This window comes from Scatophagus argus, chromosome 7 (assembly GCF_020382885.2).
Source record: "Scatophagus argus isolate fScaArg1 chromosome 7, fScaArg1.pri, whole genome shotgun sequence".
Lineage (NCBI taxonomy): Eukaryota > Metazoa > Chordata > Actinopteri > Scatophagidae > Scatophagus > Scatophagus argus.
In genome coordinates, this window is record NC_058499.1 from 18,762,615 (window position 1) to 18,782,600 (window position 19,986).

Here is a 19,986-nt window from a genome sequence, read left to right on the forward strand (position 1 = left end):
GGAACGTGTTTCCTGGAAGTTCTATTGTATACTCACTTACAACACCCCCAAGCAAACTGGGAAATACCCACACCTCCCCACTGTAGTAGACTTGGTCCACCCTGTCTCCTCCTTAATATGTCTTTCCTGAGTGTAATGACTCGAAGCTTATTCATGAACACATTCATGCTTCATTCCCATAAACATGTGCCTCAAAGGATCAGAGTTTCATGAACATCACTTGAGAGAAATCTTTTGCAAACAGTCACTTAGCAGTGATTACACTTTGTCAGGGTACAGTACAGTATTAGGCTATCCAAGAGGGGTGGAACATGGTGTAATTTCTCACCCGCTCAGATGTGAGATGGAAACAGAGGCCGTTGGCTCTCCTGGTCGTCTGCGACAGCCTGTCCAACAGAGGAAGAAAAACAGGGGGTGAGAACAATTCCTCAAATTAAATCAACAGCTAACAGTACAAATTCACAGAATGATAATGGTGTACACACATAAAAAATGGGGTGTTAAAGAGTTGATGTTTGAAGAAGAAAAGCTCCATGACAGTTATATACAGTTTGGTGAGCTTGTGAAAGACAGAGTGGCAAAGTGTAACAGTGAATTCATCTCAACACAACAGCAGCTCTGACCCCCAAAAAACTGCAAGTGATTAATATGGACAATTGCGTGAGTATGTGTACACCTTTATTGCTATTATAAACACACCTATTAAACATAATGCTACAGCACAGCACAGGAATAACACGCAAAGCTTGATGACCATGCACAGCCTCCTCCTGCATATGCAGATTCAGCATCTGCACAAATCATTGCCACTGAACATGTATACTTAAAGAGACAGAAAAATAACAGCCCATGCTACTACACTTCCCAACCTCTTCTGACCAATGTGGATTTAACTGTCATAAGTCCAACTGCCTGATAATCAACATCGCAAGACATTTATTTTAGGCATGCTAGATGAATAAATCACTGTGGTTTTCATGCATTAGATGACTTATAAATAAATAAATAGATAAATAGCAGCATAGTATGCACATGAATCAGGGGCTACATGGAGACTGCAGGCTGACAGTGCAGACAAGACCTGAATCTCTCCTATGAGCTCACACTAAACCACAGACCACAGGCCACTGTCCGACAGGCTGTGCACCAGAAAGCCACTCTGTTGGCTTTCCTGGGGAACTCTCTTCTGTTAGATGTCAGCTTGTACAAGACAAGAGCCAGCCGCCTCTGAAGCTGCCGAGCATTTCTACAACCTGCAGGCCTTCCACTTGCTGCTTTCATTGAATTTCTAGTCAGGCAGGCATGCCACCACAAAGCCAGGGTAGGTGCTCCACTTAACATTTTACTGTCTATTTCTGCTGTAAGACAGATGACTGGAAAGAATTACAGAAAGACAAAAAATAAAAGAAAGAGGAAGAAGGAGGAAGGACAAGGGGAAATATCCAAAAATATGAGCAAAGGCAGGGAAAAAGCTGAACAAAGCAAATGTTAGCTGGAGACGCTGCATTTATTTGCTCAGTTTTCCCTATGCTTGTCACCACAAGCTTGCAGTCCAGGTCATAAGGCCATGAGCTGACATTTCCTTCCACATTTTCAATCTTCCATTTGTGAAAAGAAAATGTTTTCTTTTCCTCAAAAACAAAGAGGGAATTACCCTCCACTTCTTTTGTTTTCAGAGGCAGTACTTAGAACTGTGAGAACCACATCTAATCTAAAAGCTGTGAGCCATTTCATTAGGGGCCACAGGGCGAAAATTGATCCAAGATCTCAGTTACTGTTCAAGCCAACAAAACGTGACTCTACAATGCAACACCACAACACGCCAGGCTGATATTTTCTCTTTTAAAAGTCAACCTTGTCGGTGAATTAATGCTCTGTCACACATATCTGATATTGAGGACTTAAGTATCAAAGGAAAAGATGTGTGCAGTCAAACATCTGAAGCAGCCACTTCACATGATGACAAGAAAAAGAAGAAAAACCTACCTTAAGGCCATGTACTGTAAGTGTTCTCTTGATGCAAGTTTGGCATTCACAAGGAAGTGCGCGATGTGCTAAGAACGACCCTGGCAGTCACGTCTGCTGAGCTACTGTACATCTCATCTCAAGGATCACCGAGTCATGTCAAAACTTGCTATAATTACACCACCTGCAAATCGCAGAGAAGCTCCTTAGCCACCTGGAAATCAACTACCACTGACTATTGAATGTTTCACGGAACATCTGACATAACAGTCGGGTATGGGGATGCATGTGAAGTTGAAGTGATTTCATAATGCTAACAGTACTCAGAATCTCTCAGCTCTCAGCATAAATGGGTACACTAGGCAGGTCTGTGGGGTATCCCTTAGAGGTTTGAGCTCTTGGAAAAAGACGAGAGCGTGAGAAGCTCCAGCGTTATATTCTTAGTATTGCCTAGTCTCATTCCCCCCCCACATTCAGTCTGTTTTTCCGGCTTTGCACATCAATCTTCCATTTTTCAATTTCTCTGAGAAACTGTAATCTTCCAGTAAGATTTCTCAATGTAAAACACACCAATGTATAATGTGAGAAAGTAAAAACTCACTGATGACTTTGAAGATCAAATTGTATATTGATTTATCTTTGTTACTTATTCAGATTCATTTTGTGGGAGACACATGCACTAGAGCTATTAATCATTAAACACAAACACAAAACATCTTCTGATAGCAGCTTCTGCTTTTACCTTATTTGTCTTACTTGATTATAAATTGAGTATTTCATTGTTCATAACATTTGAGTAGGCTTTAGAAAACTGTGATTTCTACATTTTTTAGTTTCTAACATTTTATTGCCAAAGAAATTGATTAATCAAGAAAATAATCATCAGACTAATCAGTAAGTACAATAATACTTGGCCACAGTGCTAACACATATACTGATCAGGTCAAATTGGTAAAATAGTGATACAATAAAAAACAGAAATGATGGGAAAACATAATGACATCTCCTTTTAGACACTATTCCTTTTCCTCCATTTAGCCGACTGTAAGTACATGCAATTAGAATAATTCTGATCTGGGCCTTTCGGGCTGTGGTATTGTGGTCACACCAGATCAGTGGGGAAAACATCCGCCTGCCTACACCATTCTTCCCCCTGTGTAACTACTGTTCTGCAGCTGCTGTGTTTATTTTTTTATTTACCCCATCTACCAAACTATCTACATGTGAGCCTGCCAGAATCCCTGTGTCCTTTGGCCTTCCTGCCCATTTGAGGTCATTAGGAGTGAAATTTTAGCCTGAGAAAGCACTGCAGTGTGGCCAGACTGAGCCAGACAGCCCTGCAGCCTCGGGAGCAGTTCACGTTCCAAACAGGAAGACTGAATCAGGCGAGATAAAACTCTATTTATATTTGCCCAGGCAGGCATCCTGATCACATCGTCAAACATGATCACAGTTTGGGCTACTGTGTGCCGTAGGTAATGTCATGGATAATAGCTATAAATGTAACGTGATATAACTGTATTCGCAACAGTGTTCAAAATCAATTGCAAAGTATGTGATGTACTAAATAAAAAGGAAACACAAAACACTGACTGACAGTTAGACAACAGTTAGAGCTTTTCTTTTCTCCTAAATAGCCAGGCATTCCATTTTAATGACACACTATCATCTCCAAGAGAAGTGTCCTGGACACGCACGGCTTTGGACACGCGCCAACACAAATGTGGTGGTGATCAATCACTAAAAGGATCTGGTATCTTTAAGGACAAACATGAGTGGCATACAACTTACATCAATTACTCGGAACTTTCTATAAATAATTGATCTTGATGCCGAGAGTGCAACTTCAAAAATAAGATCACTAACTTTAGCAACTGCAATTGTATCTCAGAACATATGGTGTTTTAGATCACATGCTGCAGAGGCTCTACTTACACACTCAGCCTGTCTAATACAGACATGAGTATGTCAGGAGGAAGAGAGGAAAAAAAAACAAAAAACAAGATGGGGTCACAGCAGGTCAGGCTGTTGAACAGGAAATACCTAATTGATGCCCAAAGCCACTCATGACCTCTGTAAGCAAGAACGTCTTGTCAGACCCCAAGGCAGACTGATGGTGATGGTGACGCAGCTCGGTCCATCTGAACTCCTCACCGTAAAAACACTTTGTCATAACGGTGAGTCATTCAGTGTTATACTGGCTTGCTGTGACACTACAAAGTTTCTATCAAGGCCTTCAGGGTGCGACTTCTGTTCAATAAGGTGCAAGCACAGCCCACAGAGGACTTTCCCACAGCTGTTAGTGATCAACACACACCCCCTCAAGCACTTAGTGGCTGGTCTAGACTTTAGTATAGTAATTTAACATCTATTTAAAAATCCCCCAAGTGGTCGTGCAAATGGGGGCAAGAATGACGTTGTGTTTGTATGTGCATTTTAGAAACATAAGAAAAACATGACCTGACAGCTTCTTGTAGTTTAACCTGGAATTGAAGTGAAAAAGGCACGCAATTAATATACCATTTAAACTGTGCAGAACAGATCAGTCAGCAAGAGAGGGGGTGAAATCTAAAGGTATTAACAAATTAACAGCTAAACCAGGATAAAAAAGAAAACCTGACAGACACAGTACTATAACATCGTGAATGTCAACGAGTTCTGCTTTGCATCTTTGCGCATTCTGCATCTTTCTTTCCGCAATTTTGTTAATATGAACTTTTCATTAGCCTATTATGCCTTAATCTCAAGTAGAAACACAACTTGATGACTCAATGAACCCATGACTCAACAATTTGAAAACATACAACCAAATTGTTTCAAGTGTTCGAAACTCAAAGATGAAATATTCTAGTTTATGATGATTATTAACAGCTTTTCAAAGTGATATTTATAATTAAAACAGCAAAATGTAAATGCGTCTTGTTGCAGTCTGTAACATTCAGAAACAGCAAACACAAACTAACACACAACGACTATGGGGATAAAACATAGCAGAGCAATCACTGACGCATTGAGAATTTGCATTGGTAGTAGAAATAAGATACTTCTATAAGACCTTCTCACTGCTTTTTTCATTATCATGATCTATCGTCTGTATGATGCTCAATATCACCCATGTAATAAAACAGTAGCTACTATAAAAAATCAATATCATATGTAGAGGGTTAATTTCCAGTATCATTATTAAAAGAAAAATAAAACTAAACAGAAAAGAGTCCATCCATTTTCTATACTGCTTATCAGTCAGGGTCGCGGGGGGCTCAAGCCTATCCCAGCTGACTATGGGCGAGAGGTGGGGTACACCCTGAACTGGTCGCCAATCACTCTCACACTCACACCTGGGGGCAACGTAGAGTAACCAATTAACCTAATGTGCATTGTAGGAGGAAGCTGGAGTACCCGGAGAAAACCCACACAGGCACAGGGAGACTCCACACAGAAGGGCCCAGACCGGGATTCGAACCTGGAAGCCTCTTGCTCTGAGGCGACAGCACTAACCACTGCACCATCGTGCCGCCCCAGAAAAGAGCCTTAATGAAAAAAACGTGTTTGGATAAAATAATAAGCATAATAAAAAACACAAAAAATCCCATAATTCCTTTGAGAAAACAGCAAATAAACAGCAGTCACAGTTTGTTGGCTGCAAAAATCATTCTTCAAAATCACCTAAATAACAGCTAATAGACCCTGACTGATATACAGCACAGGAAAAGTAGACAAAGGTTTATGACATCCATATAGTGCATAAACCTGGAAGAAAAAAGTACATTGTTTTGAAAAAATACAGAGCAGTGCTTGGTATAAGTGAAATGCTATGAAGTGCCATATGGATTCTGGTGTGTTTAATAAACCAGTAAAAATATAAGACTGGAACTGATGATGTCTCAGAGTACAGTACATGTTGACTTGATGTATGATAGATACACACAATCACACAAGTGTGAATGCAATGAGCATGTGAATCAGGCAGCTGCATATATTGAAGAATGAGCCTGGGCAGTGAATGGAAACATGTACAAATACAGTGATGAGACATACTGATTTAGTAGGACACGAACAATTAACCAGAGTCAAGAGGAGCCAAATCTTGAGTCAAATCCTACTTAATGGGTGATCACAGTACACTCATTACCCAGGTTGGTCAGGGATGTTGTTGAAAAGCTCCCACTAACACAGTGACTTGACCACAAACCCAATCATCAGAACAAACGTCAGTCTGCAGTGGAAACTGGGTTCAACGGGAGAGCTATTGTGCAAAACCTGGACATGATTCAGCACAGTACTGTGTCTTTTAAGACATCAGTTATGTCCTTTGACTGTTTACAGGAGTTATTACAGTTTGATTGTGAAATAGTAGTTAGTGAAAACATCTGTAAACAATGTACATTCACTTAAACAAACTGTATCCTGTCTTGCCAAAGCTGGATTCAAACACCAGAAATGTTGCCGGGATCCAGACCCCTAAATCCAAGCACTCCACCAAGCTAAGTTGAAGATGGAAACAGAGTGTAACAAGTTGACTATTCAGTCTGATTGAGTGAAGTTTGGAAGGATCATTGTGTGTTCTGTGCAAGTACTGCTCACACTCCTGCAATCGTTATCTATTCTCAGGCTTCATGGTCATAATCAAAGTAAAATATCTCTGATATACAATTATACAGGCTTGCCTGACAATTTCATGCTTATGGGCAATCCCCAAAAACTCAAACGCAGAGAGCAGCATTCAGATTCAGTTTATATTCTTCAAAGTGCTGCAGTATCTTGGACTGTGCATAATTACATCTTCCTGGGAAGAAAACTTGAATAATATACTGCAAGAAAGATGTTAAGGTTACAAAATACAGCATTCTGTCAAGTGCTGCACTGAGACACCAATCAAAGCCAGACAGTGGTGGGCAGATGTCATCCCACATGGGATGTATCAGTCATAACTTGGACTCCCCAGCTGAAAGCTTCAGTCATTAAGCTCAGTCTACTAAGTGTGCTCAGTCAGAAACATAAGACACCACTCTCTACCACGCTAAAATAACAGAACTTATGGAAAAATGTCTAACTTTCACATAGTTCAGGCACAAACCAGTGCCACTCTGTGTGACCTATCACGGCTGCCATTTCGTATTCTCTCCAAAAAGGTTAATACAAATCTAAAAATCTCAGCTTAACTTCAGCAAGTGTCCTCAGACCCACAATGACTACATTCACACAGTTCATTGGTATCCCATTTGTAGCCCCAATAGTAACCCTGAAAACTGCTTTCTGAGTTAGATGAGTGTAGGCCAGTCTATTAAGCATGCATGCTTGGGGTCCATCTAATTTGCATGTTAAATGCAATCTCTCAAAATATGTGAATGGAGATGTCAAACAAGCTCAAGGTGGGGGCAGAGAGCCTGCCAGCAGTATTTGTTGAGAAGGTAAAGAGAGAAGAAGGGAGGAGGTCCATGGGTCAGACAGACTTCATCATTTAAACAATGCCAAGCACTTTTGTGGGCCTGGATTGGAGAAATAATAATAAAAAAAAAACGCCTGTGTGCATCATATGTCCTCCAGCAATGCCAGTGTCCTATAGGTGTGGGTAACTCTAGCCTTTCAGTGGAATTTTGTATGGATTTACATAGGATGTCCAGAACCCAGGTATTCAGATTACAATCACATACAACAAAGGAAATCAGAAACGGCTACCGGTTGCTGTAATTATTATTTTGACAGCCTCTTGTGGCACAAATTGTGTGATGGGAGTCTGAACAGACAGAGATTACCATATAAATATTTTTGTATCAAATCACTATTTAAAAAACAAAACAAAACAGTCCAATACTTTTCTTAATCATAGTCTTTTGTGGACACTACGACTCATTTTACATAGTCCCACGGGCCATGGACATATTAAGGATATATAATTCGTCTGAAAATTGCTCAGTGGCAAATAAAGCAAAAGAAAGTTCTACCTTCCATGTATAAAATTACCCAGATTTTCTGCAAAGCTTTCTGAATTGTGCTGAGCACAGAGCAACTGACTTGAACGGGGTTAAAGCGAATTTAATTGTGCAGCTCTTCTTGACTTTACAAATATGATCGGACCGAGTCGATCAAATTCTGCGTGAAATGAGCCATTTCGTAGGAGTTGTGAAGAAAAAAAGAAAAGTTTTATAGCTCCTTCTTTCACAGTGTGAGCTAATAGTAAAAAGTCTATTTGGGCCAGTGTGCATTTGGCCTTTATGTCAAAATGGCTTCAAAGCCTGGACATGTTTCTGGGGATTTCGCTGCAATGAAGAACAGCATCCCAGTAAAACTGTCCTGACCTGCAGCGAACAAAATTGGAATCATTAGATCATTTCATCACACTTAGATAATCAGCATGCAAAACATTTCACTATTCAGACTCGGGTTTCTCAACAGTGGCAGTGATGGCCATTTGCTGCCCATTTGCAGCCAACAGTGTGCAGTGCAAAACTTTGCACAGTGCAGGTTGCAACAATATGCACTAAAATGTTGTTTTATTGAGAGAAGGTTGTATTGTTTGCCAAGCCAACCATTTATAACCATCCTGGGTAACTGAGCATGAAAAAGATGTTCTGAATGTCCTTGGCAAAAAGGCACAAGGCTCAAGTAGACTTTAACAGGTTGACAGTTTTGATTCCACACACAGGCAGTCATTTCCATTCCCCTCAATACAACAGCACACTGAAAGCTTGTCTTGCTTGAGCATTAGAGGTGCAATTTGCTGTGCTGTGTCTGCTATGTATGCAATATCCCTGCAAGCTTGGCTGGCGAATCTCATTTTGTAACAACAATGTAGAGAAAGTGCCAGTTATTCAACACAATGCTCTGATTCATTGCCCTCAATTGAAAGGCTTCACTACTTCTCAAAAAAGCATTCATTCTCAGATTGGAATGCATTCCAACCTGTAAAACAAAATAGGATATCCACTTCTTCATTTTGAGCTTCAACATGAAATCAACATAGCCTGTACACAATTGAAAAGGCCGCAATGTATGCATAACTATTGAAATTTGGTATTCCCATATAGTGAGAGCATAAAACTATGAAGGACATTTCAGGGGTTTACCAGGTGTCCATGCCTCAGGGGATGGACTTATGTGTGGGTGAAGCAGGTTAATACAAAATGTTAATCTTGGAGTTACTGAGGGCAATGGGTGCATACAGCCCACTTGCAGCTGAAGGACATAGTCTCTTAAATGCTCATTTACAAAATGATGGTAAGGCTTATTGGAGATTTAAAATAATCTACCTGACATTCAATCACATGAAATAAATTTCTTTTCAAAGGCTAGCTTCAGTCACTTGACTCTGTGACATTAATGGCTCTATCGTCAACATTCAAAACCCAGTTACACATACCAGAATATACAGATGAATCAAAATCAGTCAGGAGGTATGCAATTAGGCCAGGAACTAGAAAATCCCTGAACTGTCTGACTTGTTATGCAGTTAATGGACCACAGGAAATTCTTCATTCTTCTTATATAAATATGAGATGTTTTGAATAGATTTTGTGTAAATACAAATAACATAGCAGGAAATTGGAGAACCAATGTAGCTACCCTGAAATAACAGGACGTGGATAAATAAAGACTGAGATTAATCTTGGAGAAATGTATTCAGTCCCTAATGTTTTGTTTTTTTCGTTGTTTTATTTTTGCTTTGTTTTTCGTGTAGAAAATGTCAAAACATGTCAAATGTAATGACAAGGTGAAAATATCATACCTATCAAACACCCACACCAAGCCCCGTTCTTTGACGTTAAAAGGTTAAACTGTCACCTGCTCTTTGGGGCATCATACTTGTCAAAGTGTGTCTTGTGTCTCTGAGGTGAGAGGCTACACAAAGAGCAAGCTCAGGAATAACTTCACCAAAGAATCTGTTCGCAGCCTTCCACCGGCTAAATAAACATGTCACTCATCACACCCTCAGATGCTTTTACTTTCACTTTTTCATGTTATCACATTCTCTGTTTCGTACATGTAATCTTTTTGCGTCTCTTCTTAAAAAGCACATTGCTGAGTCCAACTAACTGATATCTAGGGGTTATACAAGGACATCCACTTTCAGCTGAGCAAGTCAGAGAAAAACAGGAGCACATCAGCAAGTCAGAGAGTCTACACCCACGCTGGCGGCTCTGATCTTAGACAAATTTGAGCTAAAAGTTAAAATGCTGATGTCAAGCAGGTATAGTGCTTACCACAGTCACCATTTTTGTTTAATTTGTTTGCATGTTAATAATTGATAATTAGCCCAAAGCACAAAATAGAGATGAAGTTGATGGGAATGTCAGTAGTTTTGCAGGAATGTGGCCATAAATTGAAGTACTGAGCAAATTAAAGCGGTGTCCTGATGTTGGCGCTAGACCAAAAGTCATGCAAGTCACCAAAGAACTTATCTTCTTGGCACCGTGGATCTATGTGTCACATTTCATGGGAATCTATCCAATAGCTGTTAAGATACTTCACTAACAACAAACAATATCAAATTCCTTCTGGAGCTACAGGGGATTAATGTCAAGACGATCAACATCCCTTTTGTTTGTTTGTTTGCTTGTTTTGTTTTGGGTTTTTTTGCTAACATGGCAAAAAACAAACAAAAACATACTAATAGTATGAGTAAGATAAAGTCTGTTTAAAGAAGAGCCTTAATGGGTGGATGATTGTCACAATGCTGGTTACTTGTCACAGGAAGTCAACTGGCAAAAAAGGTCCAGAAGCATGTATGATTTCCACACAGGTTCAGCTTGCCACAGCATGACTGAATACAAATCTAAATGAAACTCAAGCTCAAATGGCCCATGAGACAGAAGCCTATAATCCCCTGATGGTACAGAGCAGCCAGAGAAAAAAGGCAGCCCTCAGTGTTGAGGGCAGTGAAATAACCACATCCAATATATTTTATGTCCATCTGTGATCTTTAAATTCATGATTAAAACGGAACATTTGGCAAACGCTTTCCTCAGTGTTCAGTGTTGTGGCAGATTCATATGCAGAGGTTATGGCAAATGTTTTTACCACAAACTTGAGCTGAGATCAGACATTTAATGAAGGAATTCAGTCCAGTGCTAATGTAGTGCTTGTTATGGCTTTTGCAAGCAAAAAAACATTATTTATTGGTCTACTAAGTCTGTGCATGCATTGAGCTTAACCGCATTATTGGAATTTATGGTTTCTTCATTTTAATAAAGCAAATGTGTCATAAATAACTGGGTAAGATTTCCATTTTAATGATGACTTAAAGTAGTTTACACACAATGGCCAAAAACTTGAATCAGGCATGTTTTAGAGTGATTATAATTTCAGATTCTGCACTCTTCTCCACAATAACTAACTGAATGGAGCCTACCCAAATTCACTGCATGTGGGACAGGAAGGAGTAGTATTCCCACAAATAAGCTGCGTAAATGCAACAACTTCCAGACCTGTTTAATAACAAGTCAAAATGCTGGGTCTCAAAACAGCATGCCGCCGCTGGACTGGCTAATGAGCATCTAAAGCAGGGAGGATCATGTTTATGGAGTTCGATTGCCATGGTGAGGTCAGTCCAAGTGGCACCAGGCTCTGTCGTGACTCACAAAGGTGCTTTTGATTGGAGCACTGGCATGAGGCAGGAGGAGAGCCTGCTCTGCCTTGCCAATGAGGCTCACTTGTGTACAATTAATTACAGTCGGTTGAAAACTGGTAACGAATTACTCTTTTGAAGAGTTTTTTTTTTTTTTTTAATTATATCAACAAGCATTGCGGAGACAAGACAAGACAAGACAGGAGAGGCCACCCCTGAAGTTGTGCCAAGAATAAGAAATGTGCCATTGACTTTTTTTTTTTCTTCTCTTTTCTCTCTTGGTCTCGCGGAGGACATTTGGTTATTGCAACGCACTTGGAGTGTTTCTCCAAGAGCAATCCATTGATGTCAACTTACAACAACAGGTTTAAACAGGTTGGTTGATGGGGTTATTTATTAAGTAAAACAAATGTAACACTATTGGTGAAAAAAATGAAATGCATTGTTTTTCCTGAATGGTACATTGTAAATTGCATGGCATACTGTCAAAGGTGAGCTTTTCATCACACAGACGCATTCGCATTCTGGCCTCTGCACTTTCAGCACCGACTAACCAGGAAAGTGAATGTACTGAAGCATGCTGGGAGGTACAAACAAAGGTGTGGCGGTAATTTTGTTGTCAAGGATTACTGGTTTTCTTACTGATGTCGATGGGTGGCCGAACAGGTAGGTCTTTTCAGCAGCCTTTAATTTGATGGGTTAAGTTCAAGTTGTTATTTTATTTTTTTTTTTTAATTTTCCATCATGGCGCCCTTTCTTACCAGCAAGTCTCAAAGGAGAGAAAACTATTTATCCAAATGTCTGTGATTTTGCACCCACCAGAATGGGTGGGTATTTTAAACAGCATGATGCAAAACAGCCACATTGTAAGTCATCAGAATAAAGACAGCCCTGACCCACGGGATATTTTATTTCTCATCACTTCAGAACTATCATTCCCTCAGACTGTTGTGTCTGTAGCAGCCAGGTCCCAAATGTTGTTCTTGAAGCTTCATAATTTTGTACTAGAACAGTGAGAATCCCATAGTTTGCTAAAGTATCAGTCAGCCAATAGTGAGCTATCACAAATATATTGATATATATTGGTTAAGATGTATATGTTGTCTGATACTTGCCCAGAAGAAAACTTGTTTTCTGGTTCACGTGTCCTGGAAGATTTCCTGGACAAATGGGGGAAATTACATTCAAATATGTTTAAAAGCAATTCATAGAGTCTGCTGATGCTGTGCAGCAACCAACCTAAAGGGTCCAAATTTGACAGCCTGGGGATGAAACTCAGCAAGCAATGATCCTTCTCCTTTAACACAATTTCACTTGTGCCTGGTTCACACAGAAAGCAAAAGGAAATTTTCAACTCGCTGTAAGCTGTTTGTGTCCAGCATAGCCTCCCACTAAACTCACCTGACTCTAGCTCTTTGCCACCAGATGTTTTTGTCCCCTCCTCTCTGTACATTTCCCCTCTAGTCAGGAGTCCACAAGGAACATGAGAGAATACAGTATATGCTGCAGATAGGCTGAGAAAATAAGTCCACTTTTTAATAACATATGTTTAAAAAAAGTAACCTGTGAGCTCTCTGGACAGATAGGTTGTTTATTACCCCAGAAGCCCCAGCTCTGCCAGCGGCTCTCTCCGCTAAAACTTGTCTCCGAGCCCCCGTGACAGACCAATTTATTTATCGGCCCCAAAAATCATTGCTTGATAACATGCAGCTGAATGTGCAGTTTGTTGACATGTCTCATTACAGTCAAAAGAAATGCTGACCACCTATATAAATGTCATTCAACATTAAAATAAAAAGGATGCCATTCGTCCTTGGTGTTATACATGAAATCTCATGGATTCAATATTTAGTGCCTTGAAACTCAGATCTCTTGTGAATTTCCATTTCAGAACAGTCCATTGTATACAAAAGAGCATTGTGCTGAAACAGGAATAGAGGAGCAGATTTTTATGGCTATGATTGATGCCATCCTCTGTCACAAGTAATAATAGTGCAATCCTTCCAAAACCAAAACAAGCCCTTCACCACTGCAGTGCAAATGCTTCTGGCTACAAAATTACAAAAAAATACACGCCAACCCTACTCCTCAACACTGAGGCACACAAACAGGCACACGAAAAGGAACATTAGTCTATAACGAAAGTCCTGTAATAAGAAGTACGTTTATGAACTGTGGACCTTTGTCAAACAGCTGTTTGTTGTTAATATAAAAATCATGTTTATGTGGTATTTGCTGCAGTCTGTACCAAATAAGCATAATCCCTAACGTCTAGAGGATATGATTTGTAATGCTTTCTTTATAATGACACGTTAGGACACTTTAAGCTCTTATAATTCTGATAATATTCCGATGAACTGTTTAGCACTAGTCTAATTCAACTTTAAAATAATTCACATTTCTTATGTGAAACAAATGTGTCTGTGATGACAATTTGATGTGAAAATGTGATGAAAAATTTCTGAATTGTTAACAGCTTAGACTTTTCCCAGAATATGACATCATTTGCACTCAATAAACTGTCATACTTTTACATTGCAGTTACAATTAAAATGCTGTTGTATAGTATTTGTCACATAATGCATGATCAAAGTCCTACTTATAGTCACTGGAGCCATCTCTCACACATAAATGGTCAAAATGGTCTGGCAGGATAATGAGATTCATCATACACATGAGGAGTATTTTTAACAAGCCTCAAGAGTCATATACAGTATGTCTCCAGTCAGCAGAAATGGAAACTGCTCCCAAATTTGAAGCAAATAATGACAAATAAAATCAACACCATACCATCAAACATAATTTATGATTACAGCAATGTGAGCCATTGCATTCAAAATGAAACTTTACACTACAGCTCTCCTCCATGGCAGTCACACCATGACTTATGACTCATGGTATGGACATGCACCATTTCTAAAAGAATTTATGAGATTCAACAGAAATGTCATTAAAATGTCATTAATTGCAGCCAGGTGCTCACTTTCTCCTCTCATTTCAAAAAAGCATGCAGTCCTGCAAAACCTCAAAGAATATAAATCATGCAAAAGACAGAGATAGATGAAAATTTGGAGGAAAGTTGGGATTTCATTTTGAGCTCCAGCCTTCACCATTACTCAACATCTGCATAAGGTTGTGGTGAAGAGAAATGTGTTCTGTTCTGCCACCAGCCACTTCTACTGAAAGCACAAATGACACAGTGCAACATCATCTGATGAGATGGCAGGAAACGCTCATCACAAGTGAAGTTTATGTATATCATAACACAAAAGACAAATAGCCATATCCTTGCTTACCCAAAGATGGAAATATTACATGCTATTATGTTTCAGTATTTGCTTCATATCGCATGCTAATAAGGTATTTAATTAATGAAAGATTATAAGCTTCTTGCAGTTTTTTGTAAAGTATAGGTTAATTTTTTGAACACTTGTGTATTATGCATATTTTTAGACTTTGGTATTCCAAGTTGTATTTTCATTAATATGTGTTGAGGTGACATGTATTTCATGTGTTTTGCATTTCCTCTTTTACACATGTACTGTCTGTCTTTTTTGGCTTGTGGCATGTCTTACAGTGAATGAACATTTGTGTGTTTTAATGGCATGCCATGTCAAAGACAAATTTCCACATGAATGGACAATAAAGTTTTCATCTGCATTTGTGTTCACATCTTCCTTAACATTTCCTCCACTACCATCATCAGTTGAAAATTTCTTAAGTCCAATAGTTGATGACTGAAAACTAAGGACATAAATAATGACCTGTTGACCTTGCATTTATTGCTATTTAGCAAACATTAGCATGCTAAAATGTCAAACTAGGATAGTGAACATGCTGCCCAGTACAGTAAACCTGCTGAACATCAAAATGTTAGCTGAAAGCTGTGCCTATTGTCAGTACAGCCTGGCACAGTCACTAGCATGACTGTAGACAGGGGTTATCAACTATATTAGTCCAGGGGTCAGGATTTTTTTAAGCAGGCAGTGTGTGGGCCGGACTTTGAAAATAAAGATATTAATTAAATAATTCATCAAATACAGAACTGGAGAATAATCTGATTCTGTGGAGTGAGTGAACTATGATTAACAGGCTTTGAGTTAGTAAGGTAATCAATGATCACTTTCTGGATGAACTGGGCCAAAATAAAATAATAAATAAAATGTTCATCAAATGATCTTATATTTCTTCTTCTGAACTCTCTAATAAGCCACGATAAAATCTTAATAATTTGAACTAATTATTTCCCCATATGTGAGTATGTTATCTATTGCCGAATAATGGGATGTTTTTGGTATAATCTCCATTATTATTTGTTGCTATGTATTAATGTTTTTTATCATTGAAACAAAAGACACTAAATAAATTCTAATTACATTTTTCCCAGCATCAAATTTGCAAGCAGCATTAACACATTACATCATGTTAGAAATACTTGGCATGTGAGACTCTCTCTATATCTGCCACTGGTGGATCCTAAGATCAGATCAGATCAGATTTTTAAAAAAAAATCTCACACATCAGCATAGTAACACAGACAAAGACAACTGACACAGGCTATTGCTGCACAGGCTGTCAGGGGATGAAGCCCAGCCTGCTAAAGACAACAAGTCTGACGCTACAAATCCCTCTGTGCGCTGACACAAAACCATATGATACAGTGTGATAGCAGAGCAGATAACACCAGTCAAGACCTCACTTCCAGGTGTCCGTTTACTGCACATCTGACCTACGGATAACATGTGCTGACTTTATGGCAGTGAAATTCAATAACTGCACAAGGTACAGCGTGATGAGTTCAATCTAAGTAGGCAGACCCACTGCGTTCTGTTAGAGGCTCTGGTTTTAATAAAGTTTTACAGATCAACTCTCCCAAAGCGTGTTTCGGCAATGACGCGCACGAACAAAATGCTTGAAATTATCCAATATGGCAGGAACAAAAGACTCCCACAGAAAATTTAGATGAAACATGACGGGCCCCCTCTGGCTGGCACCACAGACTCAGGCAAAAAAGTCTGTTTTGGTAAGAGAAATCCGCTGCACATTCAGACAGAGCAGGCAGGATCCTGGCTCTGAAAGAGACAACAACGACCTGCCATTCACATAGCAAGGTCAAAATATAGGTACAGAATGTGCTGCTCACAGTGAATGTATTTGGGTACAAGTTAGATATCTCATCTGCATCTCGCATATCTTGAGTAAGGCACACATAAAAATGGGTAGACTCGCCCATAACCCTGAAATAAGCACTATTTACAGGCTTCTCTGACACAAGATGCAAAGTCAGAGTGAGTCATGGCACCCACTACTCGGTAGCATGGAACCAGCAATATCTCACACAGACAAAGACAGCGAAGCAGAGCTTTGCTCTTCCTGTTGCTGATTGGCCCAGAGGGAAGTGATTAAAGTGGCAGAAAAGAGGGAGGGAGACAAGAGAGAAATAAATGTTGATATAGCAGCACAGCTCACCCATTGTGAGGCCTGGCGGAATGAGATCTGCCCAGCACGGACCGTCCTGCCCCCCTCGTCCCATAGAATAGGAACTTTCATGAAGGGACAGAACAGAAAGCTGAGCCCTGTGGCGACTGTGTGGGACACAGAAAGCTGAGGAAGTAAACACAGTCGGAGGCTCACATTGCTGCTTTTGTTTACCACAGCAGAGAATCAGCCAGAGCTTCCCACAGGGAAACCTTGTGACAAAGGTTATGATTGTTGCTGATTCAAAACAGTCATAGATAAAGTTAACTGTTGACAGTAACCTTTGATGTCAGTGTCTGTATGACATTTTCTTGGTGTAAACTGAGGCCTTACTGAAGAGCTTCACAAAATGAGTGTACAAACCACTCATTTTTTTTTTCTCCTTTGATGGTAGTTTTTCTGGTGGGTCTGGCAGGCGCATGTGACTGTGGAATGAATCCAGCATTTAATATCTAGTTCACTTCAAGCACTCTTTTGTAATTAAGTAGATTATTGTAGATTTATATGATGAGAGCAGAAAAAGACACATTTAACCCTCCAAAGTTTTAAGAAAATAACTGAGTGCAATTAAATACGAAATGTACACATTTCTTCCCAGCAGTGGGTCATGATGAGGGAGCAATGACCCCATGCCATGAGACAAAATGGAATGTGGGGTCAAGACCTCATTTTTCTCCCGTACACCAGAACAGACATGATCCCACAGCATACCATCACATGAGGTAAAAAGCTGCTGTTATGGTATGGCCTTCTGTGATGGTTCTAGGAGGTATATGACTTTCCTAAAATATGCACTGTGGGAGAGATATTCAATTTTAACTAAAGCATGTGATAAACTCTGGACAGATGGTTATTTCCTCTGCCATAATGATTAATCAAGATCATAATGATTAATCAAATAAACCAAGAAAAAAAAGTAACAAATGTCGTGCCATTGCACCTTATTTAACCTAACCAGGCCTGAATTTGCAACTTTTTTTAAAGACAAAAATGGTGGTCAGCACGCACAGGTTTCTCCACACCTGTCAAATTCATCAATAAAGACGATGCACGGTTAAGTTTTCGCTTCTCTCTTTCAATCACCACTCTGCTTTACAGAAGCTATTAAACACAGAGAGGAAACTGAACTCGGGATTACAGACAATTAATGGCATTATTCATTTCCTACATGATGCTAAGTCACAAACAAACACAATCATGGTGATTGGGCTCATCAGAGTGTCTGTGCTGTCTGTCCAACGCTGAAAAGAAGAGACAACCAGTGATGAGCATGCATATTGTTGATCGAGGTGGGTGCAGCGTTCACGGATCAGAGCAGCATCTCATTCAGCTGATGCTGGTTTAGATATTCAGTTTGCTGGATGTTTAATTTACACCACATATGACAGGAACAGAGCAACTTCGCTTGCTTTTCTTTTTTTAGAAAAAGAAGGGCTTTATATTCATGAAACCTCATTTTTGTCACTCTTTAAGCTCATAGTCAAAAACGTTTTGGCATATAACAAAGTCCTGAATCCCTGCCAAAACCAGTCAGTAGTCGTGTTAAAGGTAATATTACAGGCCTAACAGGAGTTCGTTAAAGGTATTAAAAACACTCAAAGGGAACTTCTACAGACACTTACAGCAACATTATAGCAATATTCCCACAGTCGTTAAAGAATACCTTAACGCCACTACAAAGCGGTTGCCACACTCGCCTTTGTGCAAGCACATTGTATTGTGGTCGTTTCATTTGAACACACCAAGTCACGTAGATGTAAATTATTAAAAAAAAAAAAAAAAAAGCAAAGCTCGCTAAAAGCACGTCATCAGTGGATACATCATAAAGTTGGACGTAATAAACTACGATGTCATCACGTTACGCTGAATATGAGCTAGAAACAAACACAACAACCTCAAAGAACACCGTGTCTTACCTGATAAACCTCCTTTACGGTTCAGCGTCCGCAACCTGTCAGACGACAGCAAACCCTGGAAGAGACGAATCACTGCCAAGCAACTTAAACACAGCAAGTCCAGCCCAAACTTTCCACTCGGGACTGTTCAGCGTGTCATCCCACCGCCGTGCCGCAGATAAACCGTCAGGGATTGTGCTGCTTTCCTTTCAAAGACAAAACAAAACAAAACAAAACAAAACAGGATCCTTCTTCACCACAACTTTCGGCGTCGGCTATGTGTCTCTCCTGATGATGATTTGGGAAGAGAGTTTCGGGTTGGTTTGGGAGGAAATGAAGTTTGAGGAAGAAGAAGGAGCTCTTACTGACTCCTACAGGCGCGTTACAGCCCCTGTTCTTTATTTGAGAACTACAGGGCCTGGGGAGCACAAAAAACTTCAACCTCTTTGATTTATTGAGACTATAGTCTCAGAGGTCGAAATTAATTTTATTAATTTGGCAATTTGGCAAAATCGACAGCTGACCACAGGGACCAAGGGATGTAAAAACTTTAAACATTAAGTCATTTCCTAGTTAACACATTTTTAAAAAGTACAAATGCAGCCAGCACACAGTCTGTTTTAGTGTGATTAAAAGCTGTCAGTGTGTGGTTGGGATAAATCTTGAACAGATATGATGAGCTTTAAATCTATCATTTAAACAGAATTTTAGCTTTTTCCTTCAGCCATCGGGTTTATTTTTCTCTCTGCCATGTGTGCCATTGATGGATGAAAGTAAGTGAAGAGTATCAGAAAGTAAATGTAAAGGCCTTAACGCCAGCATGTTGGCCCAAAATGTTCCTCTGGGTAACATGTTTCAGCTGTGGCGAAGAGATGCACATAAACACACTCTGTTTGAGCAAAGTTATTTTGGCCACAGTAGAGTACAGGAGAAAAAAAAAAGTAGAGAAATGTGACACAAGTTCAACACTCTGCATGACTATTTTAAATCTGTAACCATTAAAATCCAGTTTTTGTTTGCATGTGCCTTTGTGAGCCCATTGGAGCTACAGGCCCTGGACAGGCGTGATCATAATCAGATCAG

The 19,986-nt window shown here is 39.7% G+C and overlaps 1 protein-coding gene across 5 annotated transcripts in view; it reads right to left on the reverse strand.

The window, feature by feature from the left end:
• tspan9a (tetraspanin 9a) overlaps nucleotides 1-19,362 on the reverse strand; it is a 154,445-nt gene extending 135,083 nt beyond the window's left edge. For 3 of the 5 annotated variants that reach the window (XM_046395301.1, XM_046395298.1, XM_046395299.1), the window contains exons 1-2: nucleotides 18,925-19,362; nucleotides 329-386 (exon numbers count right to left, since the gene is read on the reverse strand). The gene's annotated coding sequence lies outside the window, so the exon portion shown is untranslated. The remainder of the gene's footprint in view (nucleotides 1-328; nucleotides 387-18,924) is intronic. The other 2 variants (XM_046395297.1, XM_046395302.1) reach the window with 2 other exon arrangements.
• Nucleotides 19,363-19,986: the final 624 nt, after the last annotated feature.